General features: G+C 41.2%; 1 protein-coding gene and 1 pseudogene across 4 annotated transcripts in view; both read right to left on the bottom strand.

Moving 5' to 3' along the window:
* RNF115 (ring finger protein 115) overlaps positions 1-22605 on the bottom strand; it is a 109654-nt gene that overhangs the window by 82081 nt on the left and 4968 nt on the right. The gene's annotated exons all lie outside the window — the stretch shown is intronic.
* On the bottom strand, positions 12901-13005 carry LOC136327462 (small nucleolar RNA SNORA23; annotated as a pseudogene).

The following is a 22605-nucleotide window of genomic DNA, read 5'->3' as shown; positions in this document are numbered from 1 at the left end:
CAGTCTCTTCAATAAATGGTGTTGGCAAAATTGAATACAAGCAAAAAAGTAAAATTGGATCACTTTCTTACACCATATACAAAAATAAACTTAAAATGGATTAAAGACTTAAATGTTAAACCTGGAACTATAAAACTCTGAGATGAAAACAGGCAGTAAACTCTTTGACACTAGTATTAGCAGTATCTCTGGATACATCTCCTCAAGCAAGGGAAACAAACGTAAAAATAACAAATGGATTATATCACACTAAAAGCTTTTTGCACAGTGAAGGAAACAAAAGGAAAAGACAACCTACTGAATGGGAGAAGATTTGCAAATGACATATCCAACAGAGGGTTAATATCCAAACTATATAAAGATCTCCTTACAACACTAAAACAAAAAACAAATCCATTTTAAAAATTGGTAGATGTGATGAATACACATTTCTCCCAAGAGGACATGCAAATGGTCAACAGACATGAAAAGATGCTCAACATCATTGCTAATCATCAGGAAAATGCAAATCAAAACCACAATGAGGTATCACCTCACACTTGTCAGAATGGCTATCATCAGTAAATCAACAAATAACAAATGTTGGTGAGGTTGAGGAGAAAAGGAAACCCTTGTACACTGTTGATGGGACTGTAAATCGTGTTTTCCACTATGGAAAACAGTATAGAGATTCCTCAGAAACTTAAAAATAGAGTTGTCATACAATACAGCAATTCCAGTGCTAGGTATTTAGAAAAACAAAAACACTAATTTGAAAAGATATATGCACCCCTATGCTCATTGTACCATTACTAGTAATAGTCAAGATATGGAAAGCAACCTAGGTGTCCATCCATAGATGAATGGGTAAAGATATGGGGTGAGTTGGTTAGGTGTGTGTGTGTGCCTGTGCATACCAAAGTTCTGCCACTCTAAAGTTACTTTTTGGGATGTTGATTTTAAACTGTTTATTAAGAAACAAGACTCGCCCGACCTGTGGGTGGTACAGTGGATGAAACATCAACCTGAAATGCTGTCACCAGTTTGAAACCTAGACTTGCCCAGTCAAGGCACATATGAGAAGCAACTTTGAGATGATGCTTCGTACTCTTCCCCCACCCCTTTCTTTCTCTCTCTCTCTCCCCTCTCTCTAAAATCAAAATATAAAATCTTGAATGAAAGAAAGAAAGAGGGAGGGAAGGAGAGAGGGAGGGAAGTAAAGGGAAAGAGGGAGGGAGGGATGGAGGGAGGAAGGGAGGGAGGAAGGGAGGGAGGGAAAGACAGACAGACTTACTTTGACCTGCTGCCCCCTTTTATGCCCAAGAGATTCAGACAGAGAAACCTGCTTCAGGAAGAAAGGATTCAGACAGGGTCCTATTAGCTAGATACCCTCTGTGTCCCATTGTTTGAGTTACCTAGCAAGAATTTTCCTGCCATGTATGTTCCACTCTCCCTCAACTACCTATAAATGGCCTACTCTCACTTCTGAAATCTAAGACCCACCCAACCCCTTTCCCTTTGTCCAAAATGTCTTATATACCCAATGTTGCCTCACTGTCTGGAATTTTCATGCCTGTGTGAATTTCCTCAAACTCCCCATGCACATGTATTAAAACTTGATTTTCTCTTGTTAATCTGTTTCTATATTAATTTCTTAGCCCAGACTAGAAAACCTTAAACAATGGGAGGGAAAGTATCAATATATTTTTAGTCTCCATAACACACACACACACACACACACACACACACACACACACACACACACACAGGAATATTATTCAGCAATAAAAAAAATAAAATCTCACCATTCCCGGCAACATGGGTACTATGCTAAGTGAAATAAATCAGACAAAGACAAGTACCGTATGAGCTCACTTTTGTGTGGAATCTTAAAAAAACACCACCACCAAGATAAATGAATAAAACAGACTCATATAGAGAATAAGCTGATGTTACCAAAGGGGAGGGCTGGGGAAATGGGAATAAAAGAATACATTAATCCAAAGAAAATTTTAAGTGAAAATCGACTATAATAAAGAATAAAAAGCATTTACTTGAGCAAAAAGGAGTTGCAGCCCTGAAAGCAGATTCAGGTAGCAACCTAACGTGTTCCACTGAAACAGAGGGTAGGCTACCTTTTACAGCAAAAGTTTCCACTCAGGTTCTCAATTAGGTCCATTTTGGGGAAATAAGGTATCCAAATTATAGAACTCTGTTTGCACAAGACAGGTCTCGGTCCTTGGGTCAAAAGACAAAACCACAATTTCCCTGCAGTTGTTCAATGAGACTGTGTAAATAAGTGACGCATGATACAGGAAGCTGAGAGTTCAGTCTGAGATTCTTCCCAGTATATAGATCACATGAGAAGTCTTTAAGTAAACAGCCATTAGGTTCTCATTATTCAGAAAATTTGGGCCCTTGGTTGACCAGGGGGAGTCCATCTCAGCAGATATATCCTTTTGGAGTTTACACCAAATGAATCTTTCGGGGTTCACAAAAAACCTCACATCAAGTATCTTTTTTTGTTTTCAGGTATTTTTTGGAGAGAAAGAGAGGGCGATAAAGGATGAGAAGCATCAACTCATAGTTGCTTTCACTTTAGTTGTGCATTGATTGCTTCCAAGAGAGGGAGGAAAGAGAGTGAGCGAGAAGCATCAACTGATAGCTGCACTCTCTTTAGCTGTATGTTGAGCTTCTCATATGTGCCTTGACCAGGGCCATACCAGTGTCCCCTTGATCAAGCCAGTGACCTTGGGTTTTTCATGCCAGCAACCTATGGGCTCAAGCTGGTGAGCTTTGCGATTGTGTGGATGACATCCATCACAACCACCCCGTTCCCGTCTGCCTTTTTTTTTCTTTTCTTTCCTTTTTTTTTTTTTTTTTTTTAGATTTTATTTATTGACTTTAGAGGGAGGGGACAGAGAGAGAGAGAGAGAGAGAGAGAAAGAGAAAAGGGGTGGAAGGAGCGGGAAACATCAACTCATAGTAGTTGCTTCTCGTACATGCCCTGACCAGGCAAGTACTGGGTTTCAAACCGGCAACCTCAGCATTCCAGGTCAATGTTTTATTTACTGTGCCTCCACAGGTCAGGCCTATGTATGCCATTTCTTAAAATTAACCAGCTTTAGCCTCACCTGTGGAGGTGCAGTGGATGGAGCGTTGACCTGGAATACTGAGGTCACCAGTTCAAAGCCCCAGACTTTCCCAATCAAGGTACATGCAAGAAGCAACTATGAGTTGATGCTTCCCACTCTTCTGAGCCCCCTCCCTGTCTTTCTCTCTCTCCTCTAAAATCAATAAATAAAATCATAAAAAATTAACTGGTCTAAAATAATCAACATTCCAAAGTAGCATATCTTGAAGTGACAAACTGCTCCCCCTCCATACCATAAATCTCTCTTTTAAATAAACATTATCAAGCTTTGGGCTAATAAGAAAGACTACACTTTATTATTTTTTTCATGAGGTTTCATTGTTTAAATTGATTGTTTATTTATTTATTTTTTGAGAGGAACATCGATTTGTTGTTCCATTTGTTTGTTCACTGGTTGATTCTTGTATGTGCCCTGACCAGATACAGAATCCTCAAACTTGGTGTATCAGGATGATGCTCTAAGTCTAACTAACCAAGCTACCCGGCCAGGGCAAAAAGTACATTTTAGGGAATGCCTAATCATATTTATAAAGAGTATATTTTTAACTACCAATTAAATAGATCTGGGAAACACATTCTTTTCATTACACTACATTAACAGAAAATAACTGCTTTTAGAGCAAGGAACAGGAAATATAATTTGCTGTAGACTGAATGAAAAAGTTTATGGCAAGGTCAAATGAGGCATTGAAAATTCAGCTGCCATTCAGCCCCTCCCTGAAAATCTAGGGTCTGAAACCTTCCATCTTTACCAGCCCAAAAATATACATAAGCAGACCAAGAACAGTCTGGTCCTTAAAATAAAGATTCACATAAAACCAAATTCTGCCTGACCAGGTGGTGGCGCAGTGGATAGAGCGTCGGACTGGGATGCGGAAGGACCCAGGTTCGAGACCCTGAGCTCACCAGCTTGAGCGCAGGCTCATCTGGCTTGAGCAAAGAGCTCACCAGCCTGGACCCAAGGTCGCTGGCCCCAGCAGGGGGTTACTCGGTCTGCTGAAGGCCCACCGTCAAGGCACATGTGAGAAAGCAATCAATGAACAACTAAGAAGTCACAACGTGCAACGAGAAACTGATGATTGATGCTTCTCATCTCTCTCCGTTCCTGTCTGTCCCTGTCTATCTCTGCCTCTGTAAAAAAAAAAAAAAAAAAAAAAAAAAAAAAAAATTCTGCCTGACCTGTGGTGGCACAGTGGATAGTGTCGACCTGGAAACACTAAGGTCACCAGTTCGAAACCCTGGGCTTGCCTGGTCAAGGCACATATGGGAGTTGATGCTTTCTGCTCCTCCTTTCTGTCTGTCTGTCTAAAATGAATAAATAAATAAAAATATTTAAAAAACCAAATTCTGAGGCCATATATAAAAAACCTAGAATGTCAACTTACTTAATTGCAATAAAAAAAGTTATCAAATGGCCCAATTACTTTCAGTGTTCAGCACAGTGTTTTTATTTTTTTAATTTTTATTTTGAAAACAAATTTAATGGGGTAACACTGATCAAGAAGAGTACAGAGGGCCCTGGCCGGTTGGCTCAGCGGTTGAGCGTCGGCCTAGCGTGCGGAGGACCCGGGTTCGATTCCCGGCCAGGGCACACAGGAGAAGCGCACATTTGCTTCTCCACCCCTCCGCCGCGCCTTCCTCTCTGTCTCTCTCTTCCCCTCCCGCAGCCAAGGCTCCATTGGAGCAAAGATGGCCCGGGCGCTGGGGATGGCTCTGTGGCCTCTGCCCCAGGCGCTAGAGTGGCTCTGGTCGCAACATGGCGACGCCCAGGATGGGCAGAGCATCGCCCCCTGGTGGGCAGAGCGTCGCCCCTGGTGGGCGTGCCGGGTGGATCCCGGTCGGGCGCATGCGGGAGTCTGTCTGACTGTCTCTCCCTGTTTCCGGCTTCAGAAAAATGAAAAAAAAAAAAAAAAAAAAAAAGAAGAGTACAGAGGTTTCAGGTGAACCTCTCCAGAGAATCCGAACTGTTGATTGTGTTGTATGCCCATCACCCAAAGTCAAATAATTTTCTGTCACTGTATATTTGTCCCTCTTTATTCCCCTCTTCCCCCACCCTTCCCTGGGATAATCACTTTACTTTTATCTACGTACATGAGTCTCAGTTTTATATTCCACCTATGTGTGAAATCATAGTTCTTAGCTTTTCCTTATTTACTTATTTCACTCAGTTATAATGTCCTCAAGGTCCATCCATATTGTTGTAAATGGCAATATGTCATTATTTCTTATAGCTGAGTAGTACTCCACTGTATATATGTACCATTTCTTTATCCAATCCTCTATCAGGGGATACTCTGGTTGTTTCCATGTCTTGGCCACTGTGTATAATGCTGCAATGAACATGGGAGTTCATGTGTATTTATGTACCAATGTTTTTGAGCTTTTCTGGGTAGATACCCAGTAGGGGGACTTCTGGGTCATATGGTAATTCTATTCTTAATTTTTTGAGGTGCCACTATACTGTCTTCTATAATGACTGTGCCAGAATACATTCTCACCAGCAATAAATGAGGGTTCCTTTTTCTCCACAGCCTCTCCAACACTTGCTATTACTTGTCTTGTTGATAACACCCAATATAACAGATGTGAGGTGGTATCCCATTGTGGTTTTGATTTGCATTTCTCAAATAGCTAGCGAAGATGAGCATCCTTTCATATATCTGTTGGCTATTTGTATGTCTTCTTGGGAGAAGTGTCTGTTCAGGTCCTCTCCCCATTTTTTAATTGGATTGCTTGCTTGTTTGTTGCTAAGCTTTGTGACTTCCTTATATATTTTGGATAGTAACTTCTTATTGGAGCTGTTTGTTGTTTGAGACTATCATCTCTCATTTGGGTGCATTTTTATTTTGTTGTTGGTTTCTTTTGCTGTCAGCACAGTGTTTTTTCAATAAGCAAATCTACATAAAAATTATCCTGGCATAGAGGGAAAAGTTTTGGGGTCAGAGATCTCAATTTCAATCTCAGGACTTTAATTAGATAATAAGTCTTTGGGAAGTCACTATCTTTCTAAGACTCAACTGCTTCATCTGTTGCATCACCACTGTGTTATTGTAAAGATTAAGATGTTTGTAAAATATCTAATTCTGTGACTGGCACATTAGATAGTAGACATTTAATAAAGAGAGCTATTATAGTTATTCTAGATTATAATCACTCGCTAAACATGCAGAGAATCAGAGTATTCAGACAAATGAATATATATATATATATATAGTTTGTGTCATCATGCCAGGATAGCCTAATATATCCATTCCTGGTATGAGCATCAATCAGACCCTCAAAATCAAGGACCTGGGATTCCGTTTCCCATAGGCAGCACCAGGAAAAGCACAATTTGTTTGCCTCTAACTCTCATATTCTTTCACTGCTGACCCACAATTCACACATTTTCTTCTAACAATCAATGCATTCTTTCTCCTAATAGAATATAACCCCGTTACTTGTCTATATTTTATTATACAGTATAATTACAATAAAAATTTAGTCATGCCCTACACTAAGATTGCAACCAGATTGGACTTTAAGTGATGGCTAACTTTACATTCTACTTTTTCCTAATTTTTTAAACTTCAACTTGGAGGAGTATCTATGCAGTAAGGAAAAGTTTGTACAAGGAAAATGGGAACCAAACAGTCTCTCCCTACCTCTACACTCACTCCCCCCACACCTAGGCCTTGGTCACATACCATATTGATATATTCAGATACACAGTTTTGAATTTTAACCATAAGGGGTTTGTGTTTGCATAAGAGGAAAGGGCAAACCGAGAATAATAAATTAAACATCCATCATATATCTGGCATTATGAAAATCCCTTCTCCTCTGCTTAAAATATTTTTAAAATTGATTTTAGAGGAAGAGGAAAGTGGGGAAAGGAGGAGGGGGTAGAGAGAGAGCGAAAGAGAGAAGCACTGATTTGTTGTTCCATCCATCTATACATTCATTACTTGTACCTGCCCTAATCAAGTATCAGACCTGCAACCTTGGCAAATTGGGATGACACTCTAATTAAGTGAGCTACCCAGCCAGGGCATCCCCTGCTTTAATATTAATACATCAAATCTTCAATACCACCCCCACAAATACTGCCAATGCATACAGCCCCACAATCACAAAGTCTCATCAATAAAATTTCGTTAAATAATTTCTATCATCCCATGTTTAAAAGCAAAGTATCACAAACCTAAGTTATTGATCTAGAATCACTGGAACCCAGTTGTTTCCACCAAACTAAGCTGCTTTCCCCTTAGAGTATGAAAATTTATTATATACAACTCTAGCGACGATACTCCGCATAGCAGGTATACTTAAAAGAACTACTTCAGGTGTTCTACTGCCTGTTTCATCTAAAAATACCCACAAGCAGAAATATTTTTCACCATTAATAAGTCTGAATCAGGAACAACTCTGTAAGTATAGCTTAGCCCTTGATACTACTAACCCATTTAATAAGAACAGTTCAAGAGAACAAAAAGCCACTGTGATACAGGAAAGAAAAGAAAGGGGTAATTGAAGGGGACCAAATTACAGATGGAGAAACAGTGTGCCTTTTAGGATACTGATTTTAAGACTTAGAATGTTTGAGTCTTCCCCCTTTCCTGTCCAAGTGATTCAGAGAGAAAATCCTGCTCCAAGAAAGATATTTCGGTTTGAATTAAGTAGGGTGGATACAAAGGTATTAACCAGACTTGTTTTGTTTGTTTTAGAGAGAGAGAGTGAGAGAGAGAAGCAGACTTGTTTACAAGACAACCCCATCTCTTTGTTTCTGGGTTGCCTAGCAAAAATTTACCTGCCAGGTATGTTCAGCTCTTCCTCAATTTGCTATAACTTTCTCATTCTCATTTTTGAAATCTAAAATCCAGTTCTTCCCTTCTTTGTCCTTTGTCCAAAATCCAAAATGTCACATATATCCAATTTTACCTTTAGAGTTTCCATGCTTATGTGAATTTGCCATGTGCACGTTATTAAAAAGGATATTTTTCCTGTTAATCTGTCTGTTAATTTGATTATTAGCCCAGCCAGAAGAACTTAGAGGATGGGAGGAAAAGTATATATATTTTTATGTCCCCATCTGGTTTTAATACATTCTTTTTTTTCCCCTTCTTATCTTTCAAGGGATCAATTATCACAAAATGTAAGGTTTGGGCAGGACAATGAACCAGAAACCATTTATATATATATATTAATTTCCAGTGAAACTTATATACCTTTTAACTTTATAGACAATTGTATCTAATATTTACTCAGCATATGAAATATAGTAAAGACTTACTATTCCCTAATTCCACAGCTTTGCTTTTCTACCTGTTCACTATCAACATGTTTTTTTTTATTTTATATAAAACAGAAGCCTATTTTCTGTCTCTTCTGACAGCCAAAAATCTAAGATAATACAGTTACTCCTAATCTCTTATGCATACTGAGTATCACACAGCCAAACTATTCAGGAATTTCTTGCCCTGGCTGGGAAGCTCAGTTGATTGGAGTATCAACTCAATCCTTGGTCAGAGCTCATGCAGGAGTCAACCAATAAATGCATGGATGGGCAGAATGGGGGCCTGGGTGTCAATGTTTCTCTCCCCTTCTCTTTCTCTCAAATAAATAAATAAAACATTTTAAAGTTAGCTTAAGAAAAAAAAAACTGTTTGGGAACTCCTAGTTAGAAGGATTAGAAGCATAAACTAAAACACATCACAGATCCTGGACCAACCCAAAACACCCTGAATTTCATGCCAAACTCACAAATCTAGGTCAAAGACCCTGCTTTTTTCTAGAAGCTATTCCCATAGTCCCCTATGATCATCCTTTTTCAATTCAGATTACAGTTCCTTTCCTTTTCAAAAGCATCAAGTGAACCCCAAAACAAAAAAATAGCACTTCTGAGTTCTGTTCCCAGTTCTACCATTACCTTCATGTGTTTGTGAAGACCTGTTTCTCCATCTGTAAAACTAGAGCACAGGTGCTGTCCTTATTTACTTGTATCTCCAACTCTCCAGGAAAACAAGAACTGCCATCAGGCTCATTCATGTGGCCCAGCACTCATTTAAAAGGACAAGTTTCCTGTTTAAGCATTTTGAAATTAGTTCTCTGAACAAAAAATATCTTAAGCAATTGTTCCCCCTGGCTATATTAATCAGGAATAAAACCAGTTTACAAATAAAGAAAATATTAGGCCTAAAATATTAGGTAAAGATACCTAGCCTGACTTGTGGTGGCACAGTGGATAGAACATTGACTTGGAATGCCGAGGTCACCAGTTTGAAGCCCTGGGCTTCCCCGGTCAAGGTGCATACTAGAAGCAACAAAAAGTCAATGCTTCCTGTTACTCCCCTCTGCCTTTCTCTTTCTCTCTCTCACTCTCCTCTCTCTAAAATCAATAAAAATGAAATCTTTCAAAAATAAAGCTTTTTTTTATTTTTTATTTTTCTGAAGCTGGAAACGGGGAGAGACAGTCAGACAGACTCCCACATGCGCCCGACCGGGATCCACCCGGCACGTCCACCAGGGACGACACTCTGCCCACCAGGGGGCAATGCTCTGCCCCTCCGGGGCGTTGCTCTGCCGCAACCAGAGCCACTCTAGCGCCTGGGGCAGAGGCCAAGGAGCCATCCCCAGCGCCCGGGCCATCTTTGCTCCAATGGAGCCTTGGCTGCGGGAGGGGAAGAGAGAGACAGAGAGGAAGGAGGGGGGGGCGGGGGTGGAGAAGCAAATGGGCGCTTCTCCTATGTGCCCTGGCTGGGAATCAAACCCGGGTCCCCTGCACGCCAGGCCGACGCTCTACCGCTGAGCCAACCGGCCAGGGCCTAAAGATTTTTTTTATATATACAACTTAAATACTCATTGAAGAGCTGTGATTCGGCTCTAGGCCATAACTGCCTTGATCTTTATGGTCTCACTTCCTAAGAATAGTAACATTCACAACCTTCATCATTTTGTTCCTTCATTCCAAGCCATGACTGAACACTGACATTATCAGGGACTCCAAACAGGAGTGTATAATCAACCAACCTTCTTTAGCTCATTGTGTAGCAAGGCAGAAAATAAGGTCACAGGACAAAGTGTTACTTGATATAAGCTTGATCAGATGGACAAGAAGCCAAATTTTCTAAGAAAAAAAAAAAAAGACTAAACTACAACAATTATCAGAGAAAAAGTTAGCCTCATCCAACACAAAAGCCAGAAAGGCTTTCGTCACAGTGTTCTTTGCTACTTCACAGTAAAGGCAGCAAGAAGGGGAACAACCCAGTGGTATAAATATAAAATATTAAATGATCCAAAATGTTTGCAGTTAGCTCTTGACAAGAAATTCTGAAATGTTCTACATTAAATTAAAGCAACTGGAGTGAGATAAAGGGACCGAACAGTCATACTGTTAATAGGCGAAAAGCAGCTAAACAAAAGACTGCTCATATTCATGTCTGTTAGAACTCCATATTAACTTCCAGGGGGCAATTTCCAGGATGATCCAAAAGAGAGAATAGCCAAGTGCCAAAGAACCCAGGAGTCTCCACTTCTTATTTATACAGAAGACATTCTAGTGTTTTCCACCTAGCCTTATGCTGATGGTTTAGACTTTGTGCCCCTGGCCTGATCTTTTCTGGTTAGCATCTTGCCTCAATAAAATCTTTATTTAAGAAAAACTTTCAGCTGTGAAAGTTCTTTGTTTAACACTCGAATGTATACCATCATAGTCTAGAGGAAAATTTTATCTTCTTACCTTTAGCTTAGGCTGATAAAATCTTATTACATAAACTGACAACATTCATTCACTCAGCAAATATATTCTAAGCCAGGGGTCGGGAACCTTTTTGGCTAAGAGAGCCATGAACGCCACATATTTTAAAATGTAATTCCGTGAGAGCCATACATTATGTTTAACACTAAATACAAGTAAATGTGTGCATTTTATGTAAGATCAACACTTTTAAAGTACAATAAGTCTCTGAATTCTTTTTAATGACATTGTTATGCTGTTGTTAACCAATGAGGAATAAAGTACTTCTTACCATTAATGTGACTTCTGGTGCTGCATGGTTTTGCTGATGGCTTTGTAGTCTGGTTGATACGTGGTGAGGTTAAGCTTCATGCAAGCCTTGAGACTTCTATCCGTTAAACATGATCTTAGATTGGTCTTAACGTTCTTTAGATGTGAGAAAAACTGCTCACATGCATACATAGAGCCAAACATTGTCAGTACAGCAATACTCACACGCTGCAGTGTGTGGTATGTGACGGGAAGAGCGTTCCAAGTTTTGACAATCAGCTGGTCCGCGGGTTGAAGTTTTTTCATTTCTCCCCACTTGTGTTTGCTCGCCAACTCTGCTTGCTGTTGTGCAAGTCTTTCCAAATCTTCATTCAGTGACTTGACCTTATTCACGCACATGTCTGAGGCCTTTAGGTCAGCAGCAGCTTGTAGCTCAAAATTTCTGATGGAGACACCAGGGATGTAACTCAGGTCGGTGCTGTTCACTGCCCACTTGTGTGGATGGGTGATGAACTTAAAAAGATGAGTGCACTCATGAAATTCTCCAAAGTGAGCTTTGAATGACTGCAGGAGATTAGATGTGAAGCCTGCTAGCTGCTGGAGATCAAGATGTTGAGCAGGGTCACTTGCTGTGCATGCATCTTTAAACTCTCCCAGTTTTTCAAAGTGTAGTAAATGACCTGTTTCAATGTCCACGATGAAGTTTCAGCTTGTTTTCAAATGCAAATACTGCTTGTTGAAGGGATAAGACTGTATTTCCAACATCTTGCATTTTCACATTGAGCTGGTTCAGATATTCAGTCATGTCCACAAGATAGGAGAACTTCAGGAGCCACTCTGTTAGCTAACTCAGGATGCTCGACGTTTTTTATTTCAAGAAAAGTCCGGATTTCACTCAGACAAGCCATGAAACGGCTGAGCATCTTCCCTCTTGACAACCAATGCACATTGCTGTGCAGAAGCAGACCAGGATAATTATTCCCAACTTCATCCAGCAGTGTTTTAAACTGGCGATCATTTAAAGCTCGGGCAACAATAAAGTTGACCCGAATGACCAGCGACATCACCTCACCAAGCTGCTCGTCACACATCTGAGCACAAAGCGCCTCCTGATGTAGGATGCAGTGAAAACTTAGGATGGGTCTCTTTTCATGTTCAGGAAGAAGCGCTACGAATCCTCTGTTTTTCCCCACCATGCACGGAGCACCATCAGTATACACCGAAATAAGTTTATCCATCGGTAGATTTTTTTCTTTAGCAAACTCAGTGAAAACCTTGAATAAATCCTCCCCTCTTGTGGTCTCTTTCATAGGCAAAACAGCAAGACTTTCCTCATGTAGTGTGTCACCAACAGCATATCTTGCAATCACGCTGAACTGGGATAAATGGCTTACGTCTGTTGACTCATCCAAAGCGAGAGAAAAGAAGGGTGCTGCATTTATGTCCTTCACTTTTTGCCTCAATTTGATTTGCCATCATGATGGTACGATCGTGAAGAGTTCTTACCAACAGAGGCATGTCTTTTATTCATTTGATTATCTTGTCTTTATCCAAAAAGTTGTCAAAAAGTTCATTGGCAACATCAAGCATGAATGTTTTGGCATACTCCCCATCTGTGAATGGCCTTCCGTTTCTCACAATTGCTAAAGCACTAGCAAAGCTAGCTGAATTCCAGTCACCTTGTTGGGTCCAAACACGGAGTTGCTGCTAACTAGCTTGCACTCTGCACAGTAGCTCTTGATATGCTTTCTTCCTGCTGTTCCTCGCTGGATTTTTTTTTTTTTTCTGTGTGGGAATTTGGAGGCTGGCCAGTGAGACAACACTACACTGGTACTATGATCCCAACTTACTCTTGGGCTTATGATGTTTGTGTGGATAGCAAGTCTGAATCCCCGCTGGATATTTTGATGCAAATGTAGTATGGCGTGTGTCGAAGTGCCGCTTTATATCTGACCGTTTCATCGATGCAATTTTATCATTGCATATTAGACACCCTGCAGAACCTGCTCTCTCCACAAAGGAGAGAGCCATCTTCTTTGCCAAAGGGTTTCTACAATTAGCTAGCTGACTACTTGATTAAAAGGAGGGAAGTTTATTTCCTGACCTCACAACAACCAGTGTACCTTACGCATTATCCAATAAAAAATTGGTGTTGTCCCGGAGGAGAGCTGTGATTGGCTCCGGCCACCCGCAACCATGAACATGAGCGGTAGGAAATGAATGGATTGTAATACATGAGAATGTTTTATATTTTTAACATTATTTTTTTTATTAAAGATTTGTCTGCGAGCCAGATGCAGCCATCAAAAGAGCCACATCTGGCTCACAAGCCATAGGTTCCCAACCCCTGTTCTAAGCTCTATATTCCAAGTACTGTGTCACTAAATTGGGAAATATAAATAACCTGGGATTAAGAGTCAATGAAATGACACACAATGTGCATATTCTGATAAAAATCACACTTAGGGAAGCAAATGCACATAAAACAAACTTCTCTGAATATCCCAATCTTAATTCCTCTAAGTAAGGATGAGCAATGCTTCAGAACTGCCTAGGTGGTCAAAAGCAATAAACCTGAAGTTAAACAAAACTAGAGTGGAAACACAGAGTAACAAACCAGTTGCATGATGTTGTGCAAGTCACTTCATCAATGAAATAGTGCCTGGAACATAACCAGTTTTCAACAATTTACATACTCTAATAAATTCCTCTGAGAAATTTGAATGAGGAGCATTTCTCAAGCCACATTCTATAAGATCTTTATTAATCAGTGACCTTTCAGAAAATAAATAAATAAATAAATAATCTGGGAAAAGCTGAATTAAACTATTATTAAGCATATTACTTTTTTGAATGATTTTTTTAGAACTATTAATATGCTATTCTGTGTCATTATAGGAGACTACTGATTTCCAGACTTTTAGATTCCATATACTAGCTAAATTATAAAATTAAAAAATTAGGAACCCACATAATATTGTCAACTTTATTTTGCCAAATTAAAATATTTTTTATAAATCACCAACCAATAAGCATCATTTCATGTCAAAGAATCAGTTTAAAACAAAAGAATAAAGAACAGGACTTTAGATTAAATTAAATAAGAGACTTTTAAATAATTTAGTGATGTCCTTTTTTTTTTTTAAGTGAAAGGAGGGGAGACAGTAAGACAGACTCCCATCACACCCTAACCAAGATCCACCTGGCAACCCCACCTGGGGCTGATACTCTAGTACCGAGCTATTTTTAGCACCTGAGGCTGATGCGCTGGGACCAACCGAGTCATTCTCAGCCCCTGGAGCCACATTCGAACCAATCAAGCCACTGACTGCAGGAGGAAAAGAGAGAAAGGAGGGGGAGTGGAGGGTGGGGGAGAGAAGCAAATAAATAGTCACTTCTCTTATGTGCCCTGACCAGGAATTGAACTCAGGTCCATACACCGGGCTAACACTCTATTTCCTGAGCTACAGGCTGGGGCCAGTGCTGTCCTTTCTACCATGTGCCCACAGAGCAATCCCAGAACCTCTGATGTAAATCATATAATATTTGGAATTCTAGTAGACTTTCTGACAATAAGGTAAGAAAACTTTAAAAGTATAATCTAACCTGACCAGTGGTGACACAGAAGACAGAGCACTGACCTGGGACGCTGAGGTCCCAAGTTCAAAACCCTGAAGTTGCTGGCTTGAATGCAGGTTCATCTGGCTTGAGTACAAGCTCACTGGCTTGAGCGTGTGGTTGCCAGCTTGAGTGTGGGGTCATACACATGATCCCATGGCCTCTAATTTGAAGCCTAAGGTCATTGGATTGAGCCCAAGGTTGCTGGCTTGAGCAAGGGATGACTAGCTCAGCTGGAGTCACCCTCCCACCCTCATCAAGGTACATATGAGAAGCAGTCATTGAACAACTAAAGAGACACAACTATGAGATGAGTTGATGCTTCTCATCTCTTTCCCTTTCAGTCTGTCTCTCCCTCCCCTCACCAGCTTAAAAAAAAAGTATGCTCTAATTTACCTCAGGGACATTCAGGCCAGGAAAAGTCAAATACAAACTGACCATTACAAAGTAAAAATACAATGAGTTAATTAATTTAAGAATAAAACAAAGACAGATATTTGTAAAACAGTCCTTGAAGAGGAAATTATCCCCAGGTCAAATTTACCTGTCACTGAATCCCCCAAGTCTTCCAAAAACTGAGGTTTTAATTTATTCAATCAACATTACCAGCATTAAGAATATATTGCTTTGGCCTGACCAGGTGGTGGCGCAGTGGATAGAGCATGGAACTGGGATGCGGAGGACCCAGATTTGAAACCCCAAGGTCACCAGCTTAAGTGCAGGGTTACTGGCTTCATGTGGGATCATAGATATGACACCATGGTCGCTGGCTTGAGCAAGGGGTCATTCGGTCTGCTCTAGCCAACCCCCCATCAAGGCACATATGAGAAAGCAATCAATAAACAACTAAATTACCGCAAGAATTGATGCTTCTCATCTCTCTCCCTTCCTATCTGTCCTTATCTGTCCCTCTCTCTGTCTGTCAAAAAATATATATATATTGTTTTGCATTATGATGTCCTTAATCTTAGCATTCTCAAAACTGTTACTTACAACAAAACAAAAGAATATAGTTTATAACTCATGAAGAGATTCATTTCAGAAGTAAAATTTAAATCCCAGTAAGGGCTTGACCAGATGGTAGCGTAGAGCATTGGCCTTGGACGCTGAGAACGCCCAAGGTCTCTGACTTGAGCTAGGGGTCACTGGCTTGGCTGGAGCCCCCTGGTCAAGGCACATATGAGAAAGCAATCAATGAACAACTAAATTGTTGCAACAAGAATTGATGCTTCTCATCTCTCTTCCTTTCTGTCGGTCTCTCACTGGAAAAAAAAAAAAATCCAGTAAGAATAATTCAGTGAACTACAGATCAAAATTCCCTTATGTAAAATCCAAAAGTACCCAAAAGGTCAAATCACTAAGCCATAGATCAAGGGTCCTCAAATTTTTTACACAGGGGGCCAGTTCACTTTCCCTCAGACCGTTGGAGGGCCGGACTATAAAAAACACTATGAACAAATCCCTATGCACACTGCACATATCTTCTTTTAAAGTAAAAAAACAGGCCTGACCTGTGCTGGCGCAGTGGATAAAGCGTCGACCTGGAATGCTGAGGTTGCTGGTTCAAAACCCTGGGCTTGCCTGATCAAGGCACATATGAGAGTTGATGCTTCCTGCTCCTCCCTCCCCCTTCTCTCTCTCTCTCTCTCTCTCATTCTCTTTCCTCTCTAAAAATTAATAAAAGTAAAAATAAAAATTAAAGTAAAAAAACAAAACGGGAACAAATACAATATTTAAAATAAAGAACAAGTAGAGCCCTGGCCGCTTGGCTCAGCGGTAGAGCGTCGGCTTGGCGTGCAGGGGACCCGGGTTCGATTCCCAGCCAGGGCACATAGGAGAAGCGCCCATTTGCTTCTCCACCCCCCCTCCTTCCTCTCTGTCTCTCTCTTCCCCTCCCGCAGCCAAGGCTCCATTGGAGCAAAGATGGCCCGGGCGCTGGGGATGGCTCCTTGGCCTCTGCCCCAGGCGCTAGAGTGGCTCTGGTCGTGGCAGAGTGACGCCCCGGAGGGGCAGAGCATCGCCCCCTGGGGGGCAGAGCTTCGCCCCTGGTGGGCGTGCCGGGTGGATCCCGGTCGGGCGCATGCGGGAGTCTGTCTGACTGTCTCCCCCCCGTTTCCAGCTTCAGAAAAATACAAAAAAATAAATAAATAAATTAAATAAAATAAAATAAAATAAAATAAAATAAAATAAAGAACAAGTAAATTTAAATCAACAAACTGACCAGTATTTCAATGGTAACTTTCAATGGCCTGCTTTTGGCTAATGAGATGGTCAATATCCAGTTCCATATTTGTCACTGCTATCCGTAACAAGTGATATAACGCGCTTCCGGAGCTGTGACACGTGCATCCTGCATCACCGGAAGTAGTACTGTATGTGAGCAACGCTGCACTTTGCGGTGCCACCACATACAGTATTCTCACTGACCACCAATGAAAGAGGTGCCCCTTCCGGAAGTGCAGCGGAGCGGATAAATGGCCTCAGGGGGCCGCATGTGGTCCGCGGCCGTAGTTTGGGGACCCCTGCCATAGATAGTAATAAACATAACTAACTGTCTAGCCTGACCAGACGGTGGCACAGTGGATAGAGCATCGGACTGGGATGCAGAAGACCCAGGTTCAAGCCCCCGAGGTCGCCAGCTTGAGCGTGGGCTCATCTGGTTTGAACAAAAGCTCACCAGTTTGGACCCAAGGTCACTGGCTCGAGCAAGGGGTTACTCGGTCTGCTGAAGGCCCGCGGTCAAGGCACATATGAGAAAGCAATCAATGAACAACTAAGGTGTCACAATGCGCAACGAAAAACTGATGATTGATGCTTCTCATCTCTCTCCGTGCCTGTCTGTCTGTCCCTATCTATCCCTCTCTCTGACTCTGTCTCTGTAAAAAAACACAAAAAAAAACAAGCAAAAAAAACCTGTCTAATTTTATAGAAAAGAAAAACTGAGGCTCTTGAAAAATTCAATAATTTGTTTAAAAATTAAAATAAAACATTTTTTCCCACAGTATTCTAACATTTATATATATAATAAAATTAATAAAACCACCTATAGAAAGGGCTGGTAACAGCTGTAAAATGAGAACTTATGATTAGTTCCAAAGCTTGCAGCCAGTGTGTTTACTCTGAAAGTCTTTCCCTACCATTTTATACAAGTTCAGACCTACAATGGACAAAAAAGCATTCACTCTGATCTTGAGATAGCTACACTTTTTTTTTCCTGAAGTTGGAAACGGGGAAGCAGTCAGACTCCCACATCACCCGACCCGGATCCACTCGGCATGCCCACCAGGGGGCAATGCTCTGCCCATCTGGGGCGTTGCTCTGTTGCAACCAGAGCCATTCTAGTGCCTGAGGCAGAGGCCATGGAGCCATCCTCAGCGCCCGGGTCAACTCTGCTCCAATGGGGCCTCGGCTGCGGGAGGGGAAGAGAGAGAGAGGAAGGAGAGGGGGAGGCGTGGAGAAGCAGATGGGCGCTTCTCCTGTGTGCCCTGGCCGGGAATCGAACCCGGGACTCCTTCACACCAGGCCAACGCTCTACCACTAAGCCAATCGGCCAAGGCCATGTTGTTTATTATTAAGCTGTGGAGAGGTCAAGAAGATATAAGTATTTACAAACTTCTTTCTTATTGGACCCCTTCTAACTTGACTACAGAGAATAAGCAATCCATACCTCCTTTCCTAGTCTAAGATGGTCATCTGAAAGACCTCTCCCTAAATGTAAATAAAGGCTATAAAAAGCCAACTAATAACATAAAGAAACAGTTTAAGCATCCAATCAGTACTTCCCCAAAAAAATACAAGAAATTCACCTTCAGTGAGTTTAATTTTAAGATTTTATTCTTCCCCATACTGAAAAAGTCCCACAGATTTCCCCAGTACGTATATACATGTCTACCAGTCAAATTAAGACTAGAACAAGCCTTCTACCCATAAGAATACATATTTCTTATTCCTAGATTATTGCAGGGAATATACTTACTGACACTGTATATTCAAACTTCATGTAGCAGGACCTACATTTTGTACCACTGACACCATTTAGATCTCACAACACTAAAGCCACTTTTTAAAAAAAGAATTACAAAGGATAGATTCCATTAAATCACTAATTCATTCAAGAAATATTTCTAAAAAGCAACTGCTATATAGAACCAGATCAGTGCCAGATAATCAAGTAGACTCTTTAACTGATAAGTCACCAAAAGCACAATTTAAGATAATCTAGTAATTAAGACCTCTCAACCTGGCCTGTAGTGAGTGGCACAGTACATAGAGCATTGACCTGAAACACTGAGCTCCCTGGTTCAAAGCCCTCAGTGGCCTGGTCAAGGACCATACAAGCAAGCAATGAACTAAAAAGTAAAGCAACTATGAGTGGATACTTCTCGCCCCCCCACCATAAAATCAGTAAATACAATCTTTAAAAAAAAAGACATCTCAAACCCATCTCAAATTACTGAATTCCTTCCCCCAGTTAAACATATTAACTTACTTAGATGCAGCTCTAGGTCTTCCTAAGAATCATGAAACTTAAAAAAAATAATTTTTATTTACTGATTTTAAAGAAAGGAAGAGAGAGGGAAAGAAAGGGGGAGATGTAGGCCCTGGCCGGTTGGCTCAGTGGTAGAGCGTCGGCCTGGCGTGCGGGGGACCCGGGTTCGATTCCCGGCCAGGGCACATAGGAGAAGCGCCCATTTGCTTCTCCACCCCCCCCCCCTCCTTCCTCTCTGTCTCTCTCTTCCCCTCCTGCAGCCAAGGCTCTATTGGAGCAAAGATGGCCCGGGCGCTGGGGATGGCTCCTTGGCCTCTGCCCCAGGCGCTAGAGTGGCTCTGGTCGTGGCAGAGCGACGCCCCGGAGGGGCAGAGCATCGCCCCCTGGGGGGCAGAGCGTCGCCCCTGGTGGGCGTGCCGGGTGGATCCCGGTCGGGTGCATGCGGGAGTCTGTCTGTCTCTCCCCGTTTCTAGCTTCAGAAAAATACAAAAAAAAAGAAAGGGAGAGATGTAGAGAGAAACACAGAGACAGACAGAGAGAAACATGCCTTTGTTGTTCCATGTATTCATTGTATACACCCTGACTGGGGATCAAACCCTCAACCTTGGTGTATTGGGACAACATTCTAACAAACTGAGCCGCCAGGACAGAATCATGCAACTTAAAAAGCAAGGTTAGTGAATCTAGAGCTTTAAGAAAGACAAAATCTTTAAGAAATCTACTTTTTAGCTACTATTATAGGGTGGTTATAAAAGTTTTCCTGTATTAGAGCCATTGCAAGTATAGCATAATAACAACTTGAGGAGCATCTGATTAAAAGCTAAACTAGAAAACATTAATTATTGATAAGGTTAACATTTTATTAGATCAAAGAAGGTGATATAATAAGCAGATGGGAGAGGGAGAAAGCCTGCTAGTTCCTTAACAAAATCTCACAAGTAAGCAATACACTAGCAGTCCTTAATTAGACGGGTCTCTTACCTGGATTTGAATACTCTAATCTTCATAAAGCACCTAAAGAACTACCCTCATCAGCCCTGGCTGGACAGCCCGGTTGGTTAGAGCCTTGCCCCAAAGGGCAGAGGCTGTCGGTTCAAGCCCGGGTCAGGGCACATACAGGAACAGATGTATGTTCCTGTCTCCCTGTCTCTCTCTCTCTCTCCCTTCCTCTCTTTCTAAAATCAATAAATTAAAAAAAAAAAAAAAAACCTTCATTCAAAAATAGTCTATATATAACTTATCTCACCTGTTTAATGATGACAACCAGATTCAGCTTCAGTAATTAATATTCCCTGGTATTGATTTTAAAGACGGTGGAGGGTAGTACGGGGATGCAATGACACTTTTACATACTATGACACAGCCCTCTGTGGTACTACCCAGTCAGCCCTCAGTCCTCAATGTAGCATAGTAACTCACATCAGTTTTGATTTCACATTGTCTCTCAATAGGATAGTCAGGTGAGCTTGAAGCTTTTAATGTTTTGAAAATAGTTTTAAGTTACTTAATTTCTTCTATCATCTGACGACCAAAAAACATACATTTACTACATCATATATAAAGTTTAAACCCTGGGGTTTCAGACTGTATAACCAAAACTTATTTTAAAATCCAAGTTTAGTACTCAATAAACTATACTGAATTTATTTTCACTGTAACTAGGAAAACAGTCTTAAATAGAAAAAGACATTTCCATACCAATAGTCACTTATAGAATGGAGATTCTTTTTTGAAACCTAATAGGTAACAGTACCATTGAATATGTCTTCATTTTAAAAGTGCCATCATGGCTTCCCCACATTTCATAATGTCTTTTCTAAATAAAAAAATTTTTTTTTAATTTTTTTTTTTAATAGGGAGGGGAAGGAGAGAGAGAATGAGAGGGAGAGAAAAGGGGATGATGGCCTGACCAGGCGGTGGCGCAGTGGATAGAGCGTCGAATTGGGACGCAGAGGACCCAGGTTCGAGACCCCGAGATCGCCAGCTTGAGCGCGGGCTCATCTAGTTTGAGCAAAAAGCCCACCAGCTTGAATCCAAGGTCGCTGGCTCCAGCAAGGGGTTACTCGGTCTGCCGAAGGCCCGCAGTCAAGGCACATATGAGAAAGCAATCAATGAACAACTAAGATGTTTCATTGCAATGTGCAATGAAAAACTAATGATTGATGCGTCTCATCTCTCTCCGTTACTGTCTGTCTGTCCCTGTCTATCCCTGTCTCTGACTCACTCTCTGTAAAAAATAAATTAATTTAAAAAAAAAAGGGATGATGGTGGGAGAACAAGAGCATCAACTCATGGTTGCTTCCTGTATGTGCCTTGACCAGGCAAGCTAGGGTTTCGAAAGGGCGACCTTAGCACTCCAAACTGATGCTTTATCCACTGTGCTATCACAGGTCAAACGTTTTATTCTTTATCCGAGAGGATCCAAACCAAAGACACACAAAATTAAAATGGATAGGTCAAGATTAGCAGTAAGGAGTGTCAGTTTACCAAATTAACTCAACCAAAAGTGGCTTAATTTATATAGCTTTAGGCATATTCCAATCACTCTTAGAAGTTATAGCCAAAACTGTTTCTTTTATACAGACACTAAAGTTAGGTGGGCCTGTGAATCTTTTATAGTAGGACCAACAAGAAAAACGATAAAAATTTAAGGCTACTTCCAGGGCGAACATTGGGTAAGCTATTGCTATTGTTTCACACACTTCAAAGGTATCAAGAAATGCTACATCCTAGAGATAGGGGGAGAAATAAAAGGTTTAAAATTCTACCCTAATAAACATAAGTATGACTCTGCTAATGTAATGAATGAATTGGCAAGAGATTAGGCAGCTGTGAAGCAGTCCTTCCCACTGATTGGATAAAGAACGCTACCTATCTAGCAATAGCTCATTAAAAGATGATATAAAACTCAATACTCAGCTTGAGGTGTTCAGAGAGGACAGCACTCTTGGTTGATGGTTCCTGTGATCAAACTTGCGTAGAGTAAGTACTATCTTAAGATGCAACATATTGTAGTTCCCTGGCTGGTTGGCTCCGTGAATAGAGCCTCGGCCCAGCATGCCGACATTCCAGATTCGATCCCCGGTCAGGGCACACATGAGAAGTGACCATTTGCTTCTTTTCCCCTTTCTCTCCCCCTTTTCTCTCTCTCATCCCTTCGCACAACCTGTGACTTGGTTAGAGTATCGAAGCCCCTGGGTGCTGAGGATAGCTCAGTTGATTTAAGTATCAGCCACACACTGACGCTGCAGACGCTACTGGGTAGATCCCAGCCCAGGCATGTGCAGGAATCTGTCTATTTCCCTTCCTCTCACTTAAAAAAAATGTAAAATAGGTCAAGACAAAGAAAAACTTTAATCATGATAAGCGGCATCTAGCTAC

The sequence above is a fragment of the Saccopteryx bilineata genome, chromosome 2, assembly GCF_036850765.1.
Source record: "Saccopteryx bilineata isolate mSacBil1 chromosome 2, mSacBil1_pri_phased_curated, whole genome shotgun sequence".
Taxonomy (NCBI): domain Eukaryota; kingdom Metazoa; phylum Chordata; class Mammalia; order Chiroptera; family Emballonuridae; genus Saccopteryx; species Saccopteryx bilineata.
The sequence above is the reverse complement of the archived record's forward strand: the minus strand, read 5'-3'. Positions and strand labels throughout refer to the sequence as shown.